Here is a 17,436-nt window from a genome sequence, read left to right as displayed (position 1 = left end):
ATTTTCTTGAGGATATTCCAGAAGGGAAAGCCACAGGGCTTAGATTTTAAGTAACTAGAACAGATGTATAGTGTAAATTCCTTAGGGTCAGGATCCCTATTGGGTTTAGTGTTTTTCCCCTCTAGTATCTGCTATATCAGGACCAGATAAATCATATGTAGGGCCCACTTCAAAATGAAAACACAGGGCTGCTGGTTCAAAAATTAAGAATTGCAAGAGCATGACAGCAGAGCAATAAACCAAGTGCTGGGCCCTGTGTGATCGTCCAGGTTGCTTACAAGCTGTAGCCAGTCTTGTCCATAGCACCCTGGTCATGATTTGTGCAGCATAAATGCTTATTAGTGAATCAATAAATTGAATAACCAGGACCAGAATTAGAAGGGCGGGGGCAAGACACCTCTGCTTCAAGCAAACAACCCACCCTTTCTCTTTCATGCTTCTGCTGGGAACTCTGATAAGAAGGGGTTCCACTATAGAAGTTTGAGAAACACTGCTCCGCAGAAGCATCTTTGTAGGATTTAGAGCACAGTGTCACTGATAACCAGGTCCTCACTTCATCAATTCAGGTATGGAGTGAATAGACAAAACCATCAAGAGAAGATCAGAGGAAAGGAAAAACAAAAAAACCACCAATGTGTGAAATTTAAATCTCTTCTAGAACGTGCTGTCTCCTTATAAATTATCTACAAGTTCCCGGGCTGCCCTGCCCATCCCCTATGGTAGACCACCCCTTATCAATGCTATTTTTTTTCTCTCTCCCAATTTGTTCACATCTGCATATTTACCCATAGTCTCGGTTCCTATTTATTAGTCCGTCACATCAAAGTATCTGCTCTTGGATCACCTTCTGAAAACGTTAGAAGAAAGTGATCGGTCTTTAAGGAAGGTGTTAAACACTGGTAGGATGCTTGCAATAACCTTGGTCTGCTCTTTGAAAGCAAAGAATGGGGATGCTTACCCAGCATTTTCTGAGAAATGAGTGTAAATTGCAGGAAACAGTGTGTAAATTAAAGGAACTGCCTAATATAATTAGCCACACAGGAAATGTAATGGGTCTGGAAAACAAAAGTGTAATTTATGAGGAAATATCAATTGGAATAATGTAAATAATGGGTCTTTCACTGCGGTTCCTATTGCTTGTGGAACTAAGGTAGTCATTAGGCAAGGAAGCGCTTATCAAATTCTAAAAAGGTTCTCTAAAGCTATGACTTTAGAATGTCATATTACCTTCAAGAAAGATCCTTAATTAATGGTGGGGCTGTTGTAAGATGTATAATGGGCCCGGCTGAGTTTCCCCATTCTTCCCACTGTGCTGACTACACCCATAAAATATGGCCTAGCTCTTGGCCAGGATCTTTGGGAAAGCTTTTTGTAGTGGGCCTTTCATTTGATGGTGAACCGCTCCACTTTTGGCTCACATTTCTTACAAGATTTTCCTCTGAGGTGGGCAGACACCGACAACATTGACTCTTTTAATATCATCCACCTGAATTACAATTATTACTGGGGTTCTCGATGCCTCTCCATGAATCAGTTTAGCCTCTAGGAAAAAAAGTAGATACTAAGTTCAGTGGCTCACTGCATAAATGGAAACATAGCCCAAACCTCTAAATAATGATCAAGCACGGGGTGCCTGGGTGGCTCAGTCAGCTGAGTGACCGACTTTGACTCGGGTCATGATCTCATGGTTCGGGGGTTCGAGCACTACCTGGGGCTTTGCGCTGATAGCATGGAGCCTGCTTCAGATTCATTCTCTTCCCCTCTCTTTCTCTCTTTTTCTCTCTCTCTCAAAAATGAATACACTCTTTCTTTTAATTTAAATAATAGTCAACCATATAAGCTTTAACTGAAGCTCATGCAACAAAGACCTTTTCTAGGTAAAAAAACAAAATGTAACTTGCATATTTTTGTGTATTTTTCCCCGTTGTTACCCTGATTGCCATAATTCTACCTTCATAGTAGAGCGACTGGCTGCCATAACCCAGAAAACAATGGTGATGAAATGCAAGGCCTCTCAATATCGGTACCTCTGAAGTTCTTTATGTCTTTGATTCCAAATGACAGGGAATTGGACAAATCATGAAATACAGCAGGAGACAACATGAGCAATAGGTGTATCTTACACCTCTACTTCTGTTCCATCTGTTGGCCCTTGGACTAATAAATCTGCTAATTCATACAGCGATAGCCACTGCCTGACCCTCCTGCATTCTGTTACTCTTGTGTCTGCCTGCGGTGGAGATCTCGGTCCTCACACTCCCAGACTTGTGAGGTGCCTGCCTCCAGGGGGCTCTCCCACCATGGCTCCAGCCCACCAGCCCACTCTCCTCTGGTAGGACAAGTGTCTGCAGAGGACATCTCCTGCTCCATATGGGGCTTTCCTCTCTGCTCCCACCTCCACAGGGCAGCCTGAAGGGCTCAGGAAGAATAATTCTGCCTCCTCCAATGCCATCACTCTAAACTCCTAAAACAAGCACTGTTTCGTACTGAACAACTCAAAAAAAGACAATGGAAAAGTACATTCTAGAACGTTTTTCTATTCTTCAGCCAACAAATGGTCAAAGGTTAGAAATTCAGTTCACCAGAACTTTCTAGTCTCATCCATGGGTCTTTTATGACCCTGTTAAGGAGGGGTGATGGGCTTCTTGGTATTAACAGTGGCTCTAAAGGTAGAGGTAGTGACATTTATTTCTACACAAAGAAAGAAAAAAAAATAGCCTCTTCCTTATTCTTATTTCTGGCCATCGCAGATATCCTTCTTTATAATTACTTGGGCTATTGCTATTGTAGCCATCATTTTCACTATTTAGTATTATGGGTATTTAGAGGCTCATAAAAATGTGAGCTTCCTCAATGCTTAAACAGCACGAGAGATAAATCAGAGGCACAGAGCATTGGCTGACACTGGATGAAACCTGACTGGGAACAGCTGGATTGCTCTCTTGACTAAATATTTACAAAAGGCATGATTATATCACTGAGCGACACTGTGCGAATATAACAATTTATCAATCATCTTGTTTAACAGCAATCCCCACAGGAAGGGCTACATTCCCACTTAACAATAAGAATCTACTGGATGCTAATTAATTTACTTCTTTTCACTTAAGGTTATTTCAGACACGTATGCCCTTGTGCTTTTATAACAGCACATTTTACACGGAGACCAAGTAAATGTTGTATAGGCCAAAAAAAATAATAAAAGGGAGGGTCAATGTTAACTCTAAATCTTGGCTCACAGTCCATCTTCTGGGGTTAGAATAGAGAAACGTGGACATGTTAAGGCGTATTCTAGGGATCCAGCTGCAGATGTTACTGCTAATTCTAGAGAATATGAGAAAAATGAAAGGACAAAGGCTGGTTTCCTCTTGAATTTGAATAAGGAAATGTTAACCAGTTGTTGTTTACCACACAAGCGGTCATGGGGAAGCAGGCCCATCGTTATCATTCAGAGCACAATTCTGTCCAGTGACAAGCATTAGTAGAAGGAAGAAGAGCATGGTTCCTGTCCTTGGGTGCCCTTCAGCCTCAGGGGAACAACTGGTGGGCTCAGCCCAATTTGTATAATATCACACGGAACACAGATGTAAAGTCCTGCGAAACCAGTTAGTAGAGGAATTCTGGGAGGATGGCTGTGGTGTCAATGGCACAGTTTTGGACCTTCCAGAATTGTGACGTAAAACAGAGCATGTAGATGGCACAACTGAAACACATGGACCACATCTGTGACAAAAGTAGGCAACAAGATTTCTTTACAAGTCCCAAAATATAAGTGGATATTGCTAAAGTACTTAATGCCCCAATACCTGAGCGTTACTGGCAACTGTGAGGTAGAATCCAAGGGAAGGATTTAGAGCAAGCCTGTGAGCAGGAGAAGAAAAACAAAACAAAACAAAAATGAAAACAAAAACGAAAGTGAAAACAAAAATAACCGACAGGTGTATCCGGGAAAGTGTGGTGGACAAATCTGAGAAGAGCAGCTGAATCTGTGACTAGAAGGTTGAAGATTCTCCAGCCATCTGGTCCCTCTGAACCCTCCAAACTGACTAGCAAACTAACAAAGTCTCCTTCCAGGAAGGGGCCCCATGAGGAGACAGTCAGGAATGTAACCAAAACTGAGCAGGATAGGGATGATAGAGGCAAAGAAAAGATAAGATACAGAGAAAAGTGGGACAGAGATGAAGGGAAGAGAATTGTGAAATCTCAGGAAGCAAGCTGTCACTGTGTTTTTAACATTATATAAAAACACCATAAGAGGGAGCTCCACAAAGTAAGCAAAACTCTATGAACTCAGCCTCCATCTAAAAATTCAAGAGAACTAAATTCGCATTAAAATGAGGAATAAAATATATATATATAGGTCAATTCCCATACAAAGTGACTATCAAAAAATAAAATATGTATCAGAACATCACTACAAACAACAAAAACATCCCAGAAAGACATATTAAACACACACACACACACATACACACACACACACACACACACAACCTTGCAATATACTCTTTCAAAACAAACTAAAGGCTTTAAGAAAATGATATGAGACAGGAAAGAGCAACGAATTAGAATTAGAAAAACTCAAAAATGTAGGGACAAAACTTAAGAAAAACTTACACATAAAATAATCACTAGAAGACTAAATTATAAGGAACACAAGAGCAAATAAAGGTAATAACATAGTGACTTCAGACAGTAAAAAGGAAGGAATTTAAAAAAATAAATTTGTAAAAAGATTTTAATAGGATCAAGAGAAAATGACAAATATTGGAGATAAGCAAAGAAAATCTAACATATCGATACAGTAGTCCCTGAAAAAGAAAACTGAATCAAGGGAGCAGAACAAATCATAAAAATTATAACTAAAAAAAAAACAAAAACAAGAAAAGCAAAACTTTTCTCAAATTAAAAGAAAAAAAGTGTCAGACCACATATTGAAAGAGCTCTTTGAATTCTTGTATCCTTGAGACTACCCCAGAATGATCAACACCAACATGTATTCTAAAAAAAATACTGGACTTTAAAGAAAAAAGAAAAAAAATCATTTGGACATTGGATAAAAAGAACTTGTGATTTATAAAAGAATGAAAGTGGGTTTTCAGTAGACTATTAAATACCAACTCTTGTTCCAAAAGAAAATAAGGAAATATATTTCAGATACTCAGGGAAAGAAAATATGAGCTCAAAATTTTATACCCAGCACACCTGGCCTTCATGTAAAAAGTGCTCAAACTCTTGTTAACATGCAAAACTCAGAGAGCTTTGTTTCCATGAGCCTATCCTAAGGAATCCATTATTTCTAATGAATTCAGACAGACAAAATGACTAGAAGGGCATCAACAAAAAGAATTGTGATGAGTATTAAATACATAGTTAACTGTAGAACTAAGGCTAAAAAAAAATAAAAGGGAGAGATTATAATATGTAATAGCTAAATGATATGGTAGTATGGATATAGCACAGTCATTTTTAAAATGGGAGAGGAGTGAAGATAGCATATTTCCTATAAACTGGAAGAAATTTATAAGTCTCTGCATTCAGAGACCTGAGAAAACTCAGGATTGATTCCTTTGAAAAATTATAGGTGCTCTTCCATTCTTTCATTAGGAAGAATACAATGTCTGCCTGCTTTTTTTGTTCTTTTTAATAAAAACTTTAATATTTCTACTGGGGCACCTGGGTGACTCAGTCAGTTAAGCATCCATCTTCAACTCAGGTCATGATCTCGTGGCTTATGAGTTCCAGCCCTGTGTTGGCCTTTGTGCTGACAGCTCAGAGCCTGGAGCCTGCTTCAGATTCTGTCTCTGTCTCTCTCTGCCCCTCTCCCACCTGTGTTCTGTCCCTCTCTCTCAAAAATAAATAAACATTAAGAAAATACTTTAACTACTTTAAATAATTTTACTTATTTTTATTAATCAAAATTGGTGATATACTGGGGTGCCTGGGTGGCTCAGTCGGTTAGCATCTGACTTAAGCCCAGGTCATGATTTCATAGCTCATGAGTTCGAGGCCTGTGTCAGGCTCTGTGCTGACAGCTCAGAGCCTGGAGCCTGCTTTGAGTTCTGTGTCCCTGTCTCTCTCTGCCCCTTCCCTGCTTGTGCTCGCTCTCTCTCTCTCTCTCTCTCTCTCTCTCTCAAAAATGAATAAACGTTTAAAAAAAATTTTAATTAAAAAAAAATTGGTGACATACTATTAGCATTGTTACTCCTATACTTTGTGTGTGGGTGATATGAGATTAAGCAAACAAGTAATTATGGGATCTTCTAATTCCCTCATTCTGTGTCCTTCTTGACATAAAAGAAAGAAGATACAGATACAATGTACATCCTGCTTAGGTAAAAATCCCATAGTACTAAATTTGAATTGGAGGTATCAGTGGTATTTTATTTTTAATCATGAGGTATTTTATTTTTAAATATGCATATGCTTGTGTTTATTTCCTAGATCTATCCACTGGAAAAGCCTAGGGAAAAAATGAGCAATCCAGTAACAATGAGTATTGTGGGTTCCTAGATGGCAGCCTTGAAATGTCATTTCCCATCATTTAAAAAGTGGAAGGGGAGGGGTGCCTGAAACCAATGTAATATCATCAGTCCACTATACTTCAGGTAGAAAAAAACATTAAAAAATAAAATAAAAATGAAAAGATGGGGGGAGGGCTTCTTGGGGCAGTGGGTGGGACAAGAAATGTAAGGATAAGAAGATAAGTCTAGTATATCCTAACATACCAGATATCAAGAATACATTCAAGGCCTGTTTGAGCTTTAGTAAGAATTAGAATTGCAATGGATTGAAATTTAACATACATATTTAAATCCACACTTTTAGAATAATTTTTTAAGTGGTCACTTTCTGAAGATGGCAGAGAACCAATGCATAATCTCAAAAACTGGGTAAATAAAAGGACAAAATCAAGAACTTATACTGTCTTCTCTGTCTGAATGATACCTCTGGGTAACCAATAGCAGTTGGGATGGGGGGAGTTATGCTATAAAATTATTCCAGCTAATATATAAAAATAAAATGGTAGAATTAGAACACCACCATTCGGCAAGCACTATAAATTAATGGATCTAGGCATTGAAGATGAGCAGTTGCTAACATCAAAAAAAAGTGAAAAGCGGGCATTGTGTTCCTCCTGATGAAAATCACAAGGTCACCAATAGTCTTGTCGAAGAGAGCAAACCAGAGTCTCAACCAGCCTCCGTATTCAGCTGCCAATGTGCAGAGAACACAAAGGATAGAAACACATATCAAAACGTCCCATGCATCTACAAGCACCAAACCTTAACTCTGGGAAATTCAAATGGCCAAGTTCCTTAACATATAAGTTTTAAAGAAAATAAAGGGATATCGGGCAATCTATAATTACAAAATTAAAAATATATATGTCAAATAAATGCTGTCTCGGATGCATAGTTGAATGGCCAAACCATTTTAAAATGCAAGGAAGTGACTACTGTAAAGAAGTCAGGGTAGGGGTGCCTGTGTGGCTCAGTCCGTTGAGCCTCTGACTCTTGATTTCAGCTCAGGTCACGATCTCATGGTTTGCGAGATCAGGCTCCACATCAGGCTCTGCACCAACAGCACGGAGCCTGCTTGAGATTCTCTCTCTCCCTCTCTCTCTCTCTCTCCCAAAATAAAATAAACATTAAAAAAAAATAAGAAGCAGCAGAAAAAGTCAGGGTAGTGGCTGCCTTGGGAGGGAGTGGACAGTGACAGAGATAAGGCACATAGAGGCCCCTCGGGGTGTCTGGCAAAGTTCTATTTCTTGACTTGCAAGGCATTTACAAGGGTGTTTGTTCACTTCATAAAATTCCACTAGGCTACATATTTGTTGTATGTGGTTTTCTCTATCTGTGTTCTGTTTTGCAATGACCAAGGTTAAAAGACAACCATAATCCCAGAAAAAAGGGTATAAACACTATTATTATGTAAAGAATGTGAGCCTTTGAATCAGACAGGTCTAGATGTAGGTCCTACTTTGCCACAAATAAAACTGTGGGATCTCTGACCTCTCTGAACCTCAATTTCTGCTTTCAAAAGGTAACGACAGAACCTAAAAGTTCCAGCTATCTACTAAGTATTCAATAAATACTAGTTTTATCATTTTTTTCTCTTTCCTCTCTCTCCCTCCTTGTTGAGTGTCTGTTGGAATAATCAGCAGGGCTGAAACCATGTAGGATTAGTCAGTGAAAACTTCAGGAGGATCCGTGGAGGAATCCAGAGCGGAATTTTTTTTTTCCAGTGAAAGAGATGGGATATCCACCAGAGAACGCGAGCGGTAATCCAGGTGGGAGGGGAGGGAATACAGAAAAGGGCAGTTGGGTTATACGAAAGGGAAGTCAGAAAGGAGGTTTGCCTGATGAGGTGACAAGAATGGAGGTCACCCACGTAACTACCCACAGAGGACGGGCGGTAACAGATGAGTGAAGCAGACTCCTTGCCGATAAAAGCAGCACAGGGTCAGCAAGAAATCGCAACTGACCTTCAGACTCAGCCTGAAACAAGAGGGCGTGGGTGGGTGCTGTACACGGAATGCTGGTACCTCCCCCCAAATTCGTATGTTGAAACCCTAACCCCTCTTCATGTGATGGTATTAGGGGGTGGGACCTTTGGGAGGTGGTCAGGGTTGGATGGTTCACGAGGGTGGAGCCCCTATGATTGGGATTAGCGCCCTTCTCGGAATCACAGAGAGCTTACTTCCTCTCTGCTCTTTTCCAGGTGAGGCTACAACAGGAAGTCAGGGGTCTGCAACCCGCAAGTGGGCTCTCACCAGACCCTGACCACGCTGGCTCCCTGGTCTCAGATTTCCAGCCCCCAGAACGGCGATAAGTAAGTTTCTGTTGTTGATAAGCCACGTATTTTGTTTCAGCAGCCAGAACTAAGACAGTGGGGATTTTAAGACTTTCTAAACTCAGGTTTAAGCATGGTTTCTTTTTTTTTAATTTTTTTTAACAGTTATTTATTTTTGAGACAGGGAGAGACAGAGCATGAATAGGGGAGGGTCAAAGAGAGGGAGACACAGAATATGAAGCAGGCTCCAGGCTCTGAGCTGTCAGCACAGAGCCCGACGCGGGGCTAGAACTCACGGACCGCGAGATCATGACCTGAGCCGAAGTCGGCCGCCTAACCGACTGAGCCACCCAGGTGCCCCAAGCATGGTTTCTTAAAAGCTTGTGGACTACCAGAATATATACTCTGTAAGTACATTAGTCCTTCGAAGCTAGGGAAAACAGCAAGACACGCCCACATTAGAACCGTGTTGTATACCCCGAGATCACTCTTGACGCTGAGGTCTTCTTTCACAGAGCATTGGCACGTTAAGGAGAAGCCTGTACACCCACAGCCAACCAACCACAGGAGAGATATAGCATAAATATACCAAGATCCTAAAACCCCCAAACTACAAGTGGCAATGTTTACTGGAAAATAAATATGGGTCCATGCAGCAATACTTGGTCACGTTTACACTACTGCGGGCCTAATGAATGCTTTTCTTCACTGGGCTTTCTCTTCAGAAGTTTATTTATTTCCTCTAACACCCATCCAGGTGATTCCTATATCCTATGAATAATCAACACATAAGCTTGTACTTAGAGTGAGAATAAAGGAACTGACATGGAAAGGTGGCCTGTTAGATACCAGTGGTGAGACAAAATCCAACCCAAGTGATGCGACAACTGGAAAAAAGTCAGATCTGTCCAATTAACTCAACTAGTTATACATAATGCTAACACCGCACTCCACATAGCTCTCACGGTGCATCAGGCACTGTGCTAAGTACTTCCTTGCATTACCTCCTTCACGCACACTTCTCTGAGGTACAAACGATTATAAGCCAGAGGAGAACTGAATACACAGGTTGTGTAGCTTGGCCGAGATCATGCCATTAGATTCCAACCTATGTCCTCTGCGACCAAAGCCCGATTCTCTGTACTCTCTCACGTAGCTGTCGAGGAAACCTGCATCGTGTTAACTCAGGTTGTTGTTCTGGTTCTCCTTCTGTTGTTCTCAGGTTCTGTTCTGGAACTTTGCTTCCAAGAGTTCTGGGTTAAAGGGTGCCATCTGGATGTTCTTACGGCAGAAGCATCTGAATCTGAGGGGACCCAACGAACCACCCTAAATCCGGCTGAGACCCTGGGACATCCTCCAGGCCACCGCCTGTACCACTAACCACAGGGAGGGAAGGAGCACAGAGAAGCTGTGACCAGAGCTGGGAGCTGGGCACAAACCCCATCCAGCTATAGCACATACTAGCTATGATATGGACAAGTGGCTTCACCTCCCTGATTCTGTCTCCTTATGGGTAAAATAGGAGTCTGAAATATCTCACCGCACAATGGTCTTTGGGGAGATTGAATGAGATAATGCGCGTGCGACAGCCTACAAACGCTCAGAGTTCATCTTCCCCCATCCTACGTCCCCACCAGCATGTACTTCACCCTCATGTACACACGACGTCCGGCCCCCACTGGCGTGTTGTCTGAGTGTGAGGTCACCGTGATGTTTTGTTTGGTTGTGCTCCTTGTGAAGCATCCACGTGTCGCCCCAGGTGGAACATATCTGAGAATACGTGTCCCCACAGCATTTTCAAAAGTGGCCCAAAATGGCCAGCAGAATCCATCCTGGAAAGATTCTCACTCCCCAAATAAGTCCCAGGCATAAGAAGACACAGACTGTTACAGACAGACTTCTGCAAATGCCGTCTGGAGAGTGTGCCTTTGAACAAGAAAACCGAGCTAATTCAAAAAGGGTCTCCTGCCTCCTACAGTAGAACGGAAAAGAGAAACCTCGGCCACTCAGACATTTCTCTTGGCTTCCTTCCTGCCTGGGCTGGGGGAAAGAGGCATTCAGGAGAGCCAAGCATTTCTTTGTTCTGTGCGGGGCCCCCAGCTGAGGAGAAGCCACATGTGAGGCTGAGAAGGGGCATAAACCACCCGGTCCTGGGTCCTGCCCAGGGTGTGCCTGGCACACAGACCCGGTGATTGGCCAACACCCACCTCTCAAAGACCACGCGTTCTCGAACGGAGTTTGACCATCTCAGGGAAAGAAAGGGGGACGTTAAGTGCTGTTTCAGGTGTCTGCTCTTCTACTAAAAGCCTTTGCAGGAGGTTATTAACTTCAAAGGAAAACTCCATTTATCCTCACTCCTTTCCCCTTGAACCTCAGACAGGCCCACACTGGAACTGTCTACGTCACGGAGAGCCCCTGGAGGGCGGCCAAGGCCCCGGCTCCCACCCCCCGGTGCCAACTGACTTTCAAACCCATCCTAGAAACAGAAAGGGGTTTCCCCCCCCCCAAGGCATATGAGTTCTCTGGGTAAAAATACAATTATTTCTCATCTTCTTATAGGTAAAGATCTAGAGCAAAAGAAACAGAAGTTAATAAACTATTCTAATATTTTAGCTTCTCGGGTCTTTAAATGACAAAACTCCATCTTGGTGACAAGATTCTGAACCCCGATAAAACTTCCTCTCAAACTCTTAGTGCTTATAACCAATAAAGGATATTTTTTAAACAGTTAAACGATAATGCGTTACAATTCCTAACCTGATTTCACTGAGGAAAGGGTATATGTTCATCATTTCCCTGTCTCTCTATTTGTGTGTGTGCATAAATTTAAAGGATGTTCCTTAAAAATAACAGATCTATCACAGTACTGGTTTGGAGTCTCTTTTCCCTTTAAAGGGCTGTTCAGTCTTGGCCGATCCCGATTTCACTTCGAAGCAACGTGATGCCAGAGTGTCTGTCTCGTCCCTCCTAACTCCTCAGCAGCTGTGACCTAGATCCACCGATCTCTCTCTCCCTCTTTCCCTCTCTCCTCCCTCCCCCCTCCCCCTTCCCTCTCCCCATCTCCCCATTTTCACCTATTCCCAAATCTCCCCCAGATGTTCTTGAACTTAACTGTTTCTCATAGACAACACCTCAGAACGGCCTTGGCTGCATTGCTAATGCTCTGCCACCTTCCCCAAAGCCGGTTTGGGACTCACTCCCCACAAGGCGGTCACTAGGTGGTACCAGTCCCATTGTTCCACGGAGCTGGCAGAAAGCCAGTGGGCTACGTCCCAGGGCTCACGTCCTTATAGGCCCTTCTGAAGAATGTGGATTTTAGAGGGTGGTGGTGTGGGGCATGTTGCACCTTACAGAGGTCCCAAAGAATTGGCCGAGAGATAAACCCAGGAAGGGTGCCACTGTGACAAGGCTGAGGGCTCGAGGAGTCCCGCCAGGGGGGTGAGTCCTCTGACCCCGGTGGCTGTGCCACTGGAGAGAAGGAGCCCGACCCCAGTTCCCTCAAGAGTCCCTCTGTTGCCCTCCCAGGACTTCCTGGTGTATGTGGAAAGAAGTGCATCCCAGACCCTGGAGGTCCTGCCCCCGGTGGGGCTTTCCTGAACCACTCCTGTGCTCTTCCCCGGCAGGATGCTGTGCACCTGCTGGTCACACACAGGTGCTTTGGGCATTTTTTTGTATCTACATCTCCCTCTCCAACCCGGACACGCCATCCTGCCACCTTCCCATTACCAGCATTTTTTCCAGTTATGCCAAAAGGAAAGGATACTTCGAAGCCTGCGTGGCCGGGAATGGTCAGCTTCCACGCGCAAGCCCCTCGGAGGAGCCCTGGCGTGTCCCATGTACACCGTTAGACATCTCTGGGACTCCAGCCGCGGAGGCCACTTATACAGATTCTTCAAAACAAGCCAACAAGATGCTGAATTACAGCGAAAGCCACCCCATCTCTCTGCTCCTTGACATCGCTACACTATATATATTAATGAAGTGTGTCCGATTGAAAATTCAAAACCAAATATATTCGTTAACAGTCTAAAAATAGATTCTTCCCTCCATGATTTTAAAGCCTTTAGGCTCTCTTGCCAGTGCTGATTATCTTGGTTTTGCTACAACCAAGATATAAACATGAGATATAAAAACAAGAAAAATAATCTTTTAAGGTTAATAGCTTTGAACAATTAGTATAAATAATCACACTTTGATATTTTCTGCAATATTAATTTTGAAACTGAGCATACTATTTTGCTGAGCCAGACACGAAGCTGACTAGGAATTACTTTTCATCCTCATTTCATCCAAGGAATTGAATCTGTAACATTAATCGTGTTACTTACTGTCAGACCAACTGTCTGACTTAGGTCGGCACAGACCTGTCAATGGTCTCCTCTACATAAAACCAAGGAGCCCAGTTATGTCTTGCCATCTGACCAATAGCCTGCCCTCCCTTAAACTCCAAATATGCAGAAGATACCCAACAAGCATTTCTTAGGCACGTGAGTAACATAGAACAATGTTTTAGGTACTTTAAGAAACAATGCCACCCTGATGTTTTTAGCCCCAGAGCCTAACACAGTGCCTGGCCCATAGTAGGAGTTTAATACTTAACTGTGAATGTCCAATTAGACATAGGCAGCATCTACACGGACAAGTACTCGGGACATTCAGTCACTCCCGCTCCCCTCAGCTGGGCTAACGCGGTGCCAGAGACAGGACTTTCCTTTCCAGTTTCCTCTAGGGCCAGTATGAAGCAAATGGATTCAAGTGTTGATCTTGTTCATGGAACCACGACTAAAACCCCCTTCCGAGGACCAAAGCCCAGTATTCTGCGGTTGTGGGAGCCACTTTGAGGAATCGTCTCCAACGCCTGAAGATAGGTGATGCCCCTTGGCAAAGCTGAGATGGGGGGAATTGAGGGACCACCCTGCATCCTGGAGAGAGAGGACCCGGGCAGTTAAGCACCCCAGTGTCCGCGGGAGCCAGCTGAAGCCTGACAAGTTGTAGAGACAGTGAAAGCAGTTCTCATATGTTCTAAATGCGGTGATAACAAGACTTAACACTTAGACAACCGTCCTTACTTGGCTGAAGAAATGACTCAGGGCTGCCGAGCCGACTCCAATCCAAAAGTGAATCTACTAGAAAGAAACTTTCTCAATTCTGTGTTTTCTTTAAAAGTTTGAGGCTTCTTTTATAGTTCACTAATTTTAATTGAAGTCATAATTATTTGGTTTTGATCCCACTGGCAGCTAGAATAAAAAAAGTAATTTCTAAGACTAAAATGAGGGAAAAAATTCTTTTGAGGTAACCTACTATAATCCTTTTTATTTTGGAGATATAAATGTAATCTCAGTCAGTAGCGCGAAAAATAATGTTTCTAAATTCCAATACACTAACAACATATTCATGTTAAATAATTGAAGTATTATAGTTTAGTTATTATTATAGACACTTTAATCTATTCCACATTTGGTCTCTCAACCACCCATATTTTAGCCCTATAGTCCCTGTTTTCTGTAGAGTGATGTAAATAATGAAGGAATGAAATCCTTAATGCATTTTTAATGCAGTATAACCATTTTCTGTAATTGGATTAGGATTACAACTCTCAAACTACTGCTAACACGTGAGGTACAAGTCAAATTAAAAAGAAAAAGAGGGAAAAGGATGAGGAAGGACACCTTTACTGGTGAGAAATATCGTTTACAAAGTGGCTTTTGCACAGGAAAAAAAAGGTGGTATTATTTTCAAACCTAAAAAGTAATTTCTGGAATAAATTTTACCACTGAATTTAGAAAGTTTGTAAACACTTGCATCTTTAAAGCATCTTTAAAGGTATTACCAATACCTACAAAATTAGTCAAACTCCCTCATCTTTAATCTCTGGAAGATGAGGGAATCCTACAACCTCAGAAGGAATTAAAACCTGGCCAGATGGGTTTACCCTGGCCATGCAAGGATGGCTTACTATTAGGGACTCCATGATGTTGACACATCATATCAAAGATCACATAAAAAATATTTTTTAATTTACAAAAATTTTTAAGAGATCACATAGGAAAAACTTCACTAAGTACAGTCAATGCCAAAAGCCATTTGGTAAGATCCTGCCTGTGTCTTATTAGGAAAAAAAAAAAAAAAAGGAAAGAAAGGAGGGAGGGAGAGAAGGATGGGGGCGCGGTGGGGGGAGACAGGGAGGAAGGGAGAAGGAGGAATAGTGGAAGGACATATAGCCACTATAATAAAGACTGGTTGTCTCACATCATCAGCCAGCATTTAACTGCAAAATACTAGATGACCCCAGATACGAACATCTGCTACCACGGTAACTACTTAACAGCCTGCTGTAAATTCGAATTAACCAATATGACATAAAACAAATAATATATAATATAATAGATATTTTGTATAACATAATACATAACGTTATAGATAATGTTTTTATATAAGAGTAGATGACATTAATAAATAATTAACAAATTACAGTGATATAATATGATTACACATCTAAAAATACCAAGAGATGCTTATGTAAACTCTGAAAATAGCAACACTCAAGAGCTGTTAATATAACAGCTCTTATTGTATATTGATAAATATACAATCAATAGCTTGTGTACATAATAGCAATAAACAGAGCCTCTAAAGGAAATGGAAAATCATTCACAGAAAAATCCAAGAAATAATCGTGACAACAGATGTGTAGTGTTTGTGTGAAGGAAATTCAAACCTTCCCTGGTAAACATAAAAGAATTGAATGAGTAGCAGGTCACTACGACAGAAAGAGGGAGAGAAGAGAAAGGAAGGAAAGAAAATCAGGGGAAAGGGTGGGGAGAGATGAGAAAACAGAAGTCACAAATGCCATTAAAGTCAAACAGAAAGGTAATGAAAAAATTTATAAGTAAGTAGTTATAACCATGTAAAACTTTTCACAAAATATTTTCAGCATAATTTTTAAACTGAAAAAAAATGTCAATCAACCAACCAGGAAAAAAATTTCCCACAAGTTTAACAGACAAAAGTTGCAAACCTCTTAAAAGTCAGTAGGAAAAATACTAGTGCATTCCTTTTTTAGATTCAAAGGAAATGAACAGCAAGTCATAGAATGAAAATTCAAACTTCAGTGAGATTGAAGGATATAAAATCAATAGACAAAAATCCGTTCCATTTGTATACACCAATAACGAGCTATCAGAAAGAGAAATTTACAAAACAATCATATTTACACTTGCATCAAAAAGAATAAGATACCCAGGAATAAATTTAACCAAGGAGATGAAACACCTGTGCACTGAAAACTGAAAGACAATGACAAGAGAAGTTGAAGAAGACACAAATAAATGGAAAGATATTCTGTGCTCATGGGCCGGAAGAATTAATATTGTTAAAATGTCCATACTACCCAAAGCAATATACAGATTCGGTGCAATCCCTGTCAAAATTCCAACGGCATTTTTCACAGGAATAGAACACATACTCCGAACATTTATATGGAACCACAAAAGATCTGAAACATTCTAAGCAATCTTGAGAAAGAAGAGTAAAGTTGGTGGCATCATGCTTTCTGATTTCAAAATATGTTACAAAGCTATAGTAATTAAAACAATACAGTATTGTGGTAAAAACAGGTACATAAATTAATGAAATAGAATGGGAAGCCCCAAAATAAACCCATGAACAGATGGTCATTTGATTTTCAACAAAGGTGGGGCGCTTGGGTGGCTCAGTCGGTTGAGCGTCCGACTTCAGCTCAGGTCATGATCTCACGGTTCATGGGTTCGAGCCCCACATGGGTCTCTCTGCAGTCAGCACAGAGCCACTTCAGATCCTCTGTCTCCCTCTTTCTCTCTACCTTTCTCTCTCTCTCTCTCCCTCTCAAAAAGAAATAAACGTTGAAAAAAATTAAAAACAGAACTACCGTATGATATAGCAATTCCATTTCTGGGTATTTAACCAAAGAAAGCAAAACCGTAACTCAAAATATATCGGCACGCCTATGTTCATAGCAGGATTATTAACAATAACCAAGACATGGAAACAACCTAAGTGTCCATCAGTGGATGCGTGGATAAAGAAGATGTGGAACAGATACATACATACATACATACACACCTACACACACAATGGAATATTGTTATAAAATAGAAGGAAATCTTGCCATTTGCAATATGGATGGATCTTAAAAGCACTATGCTAAGTGGAATAAGCCAGACATGAAAGACAAACACTGTATGACCTCACTTATACGTGAAATCTAAAGAACAAAACAAAACAAAAAAAACAAGCTCATGAATATAGAGAATAGACTAATGGTTACGGGGGGGGGGGGGGGGAGGGGGAAGAGGGGAAAATGGGTGAAGGGGTCGAAAAGTCCAAACTTCCAGTTACAAAATAAATAAGTCATGACGACGTAATGTACAGCATGGCAACCATAGTTAATAATAGTATATTGCATATTTGAAAGTTGCCGAGAGTAGATCTTAAAATTTCTCATCACAAGAAAAAAAAATTCTGTAATTATGTATGGTGACAGATGTTAACCAGACTTATTGTGGTTGTCATTTCACAGTGTATACAGATATAGAATCATTATGTTGTATGCCTGAAACTAATATAACATTGTGTGTCAATTATACCTTAAAAAAATTAAAA

At 41.2% G+C, this 17,436-nt stretch overlaps 1 long non-coding RNA gene across 1 annotated transcript in view; it reads right to left on the bottom strand.

Moving 5' to 3' along the window:
* The window catches only part of LOC125917315 (uncharacterized), a 72,659-nt gene extending 62,609 nt beyond the window's left edge, over positions 1–10,050 (bottom strand). Inside the window, exon 1 of the long non-coding RNA XR_007456148.1 lies at positions 9,801–10,050. This is a non-coding gene — a long non-coding RNA (uncharacterized LOC125917315). The remainder of the gene's footprint in view (positions 1–9,800) is intronic.
* Between the last annotated feature and the right edge of the window lie 7,386 nt (positions 10,051–17,436).

Source organism: Panthera uncia, unplaced genomic scaffold (assembly GCF_023721935.1).
Source record: "Panthera uncia isolate 11264 unplaced genomic scaffold, Puncia_PCG_1.0 HiC_scaffold_169, whole genome shotgun sequence".
NCBI lineage: Eukaryota > Metazoa > Chordata > Mammalia > Carnivora > Felidae > Panthera > Panthera uncia.
Note: the sequence above shows the minus strand (reverse complement) of the source record. Positions and strands in the feature narration are given on the sequence as shown.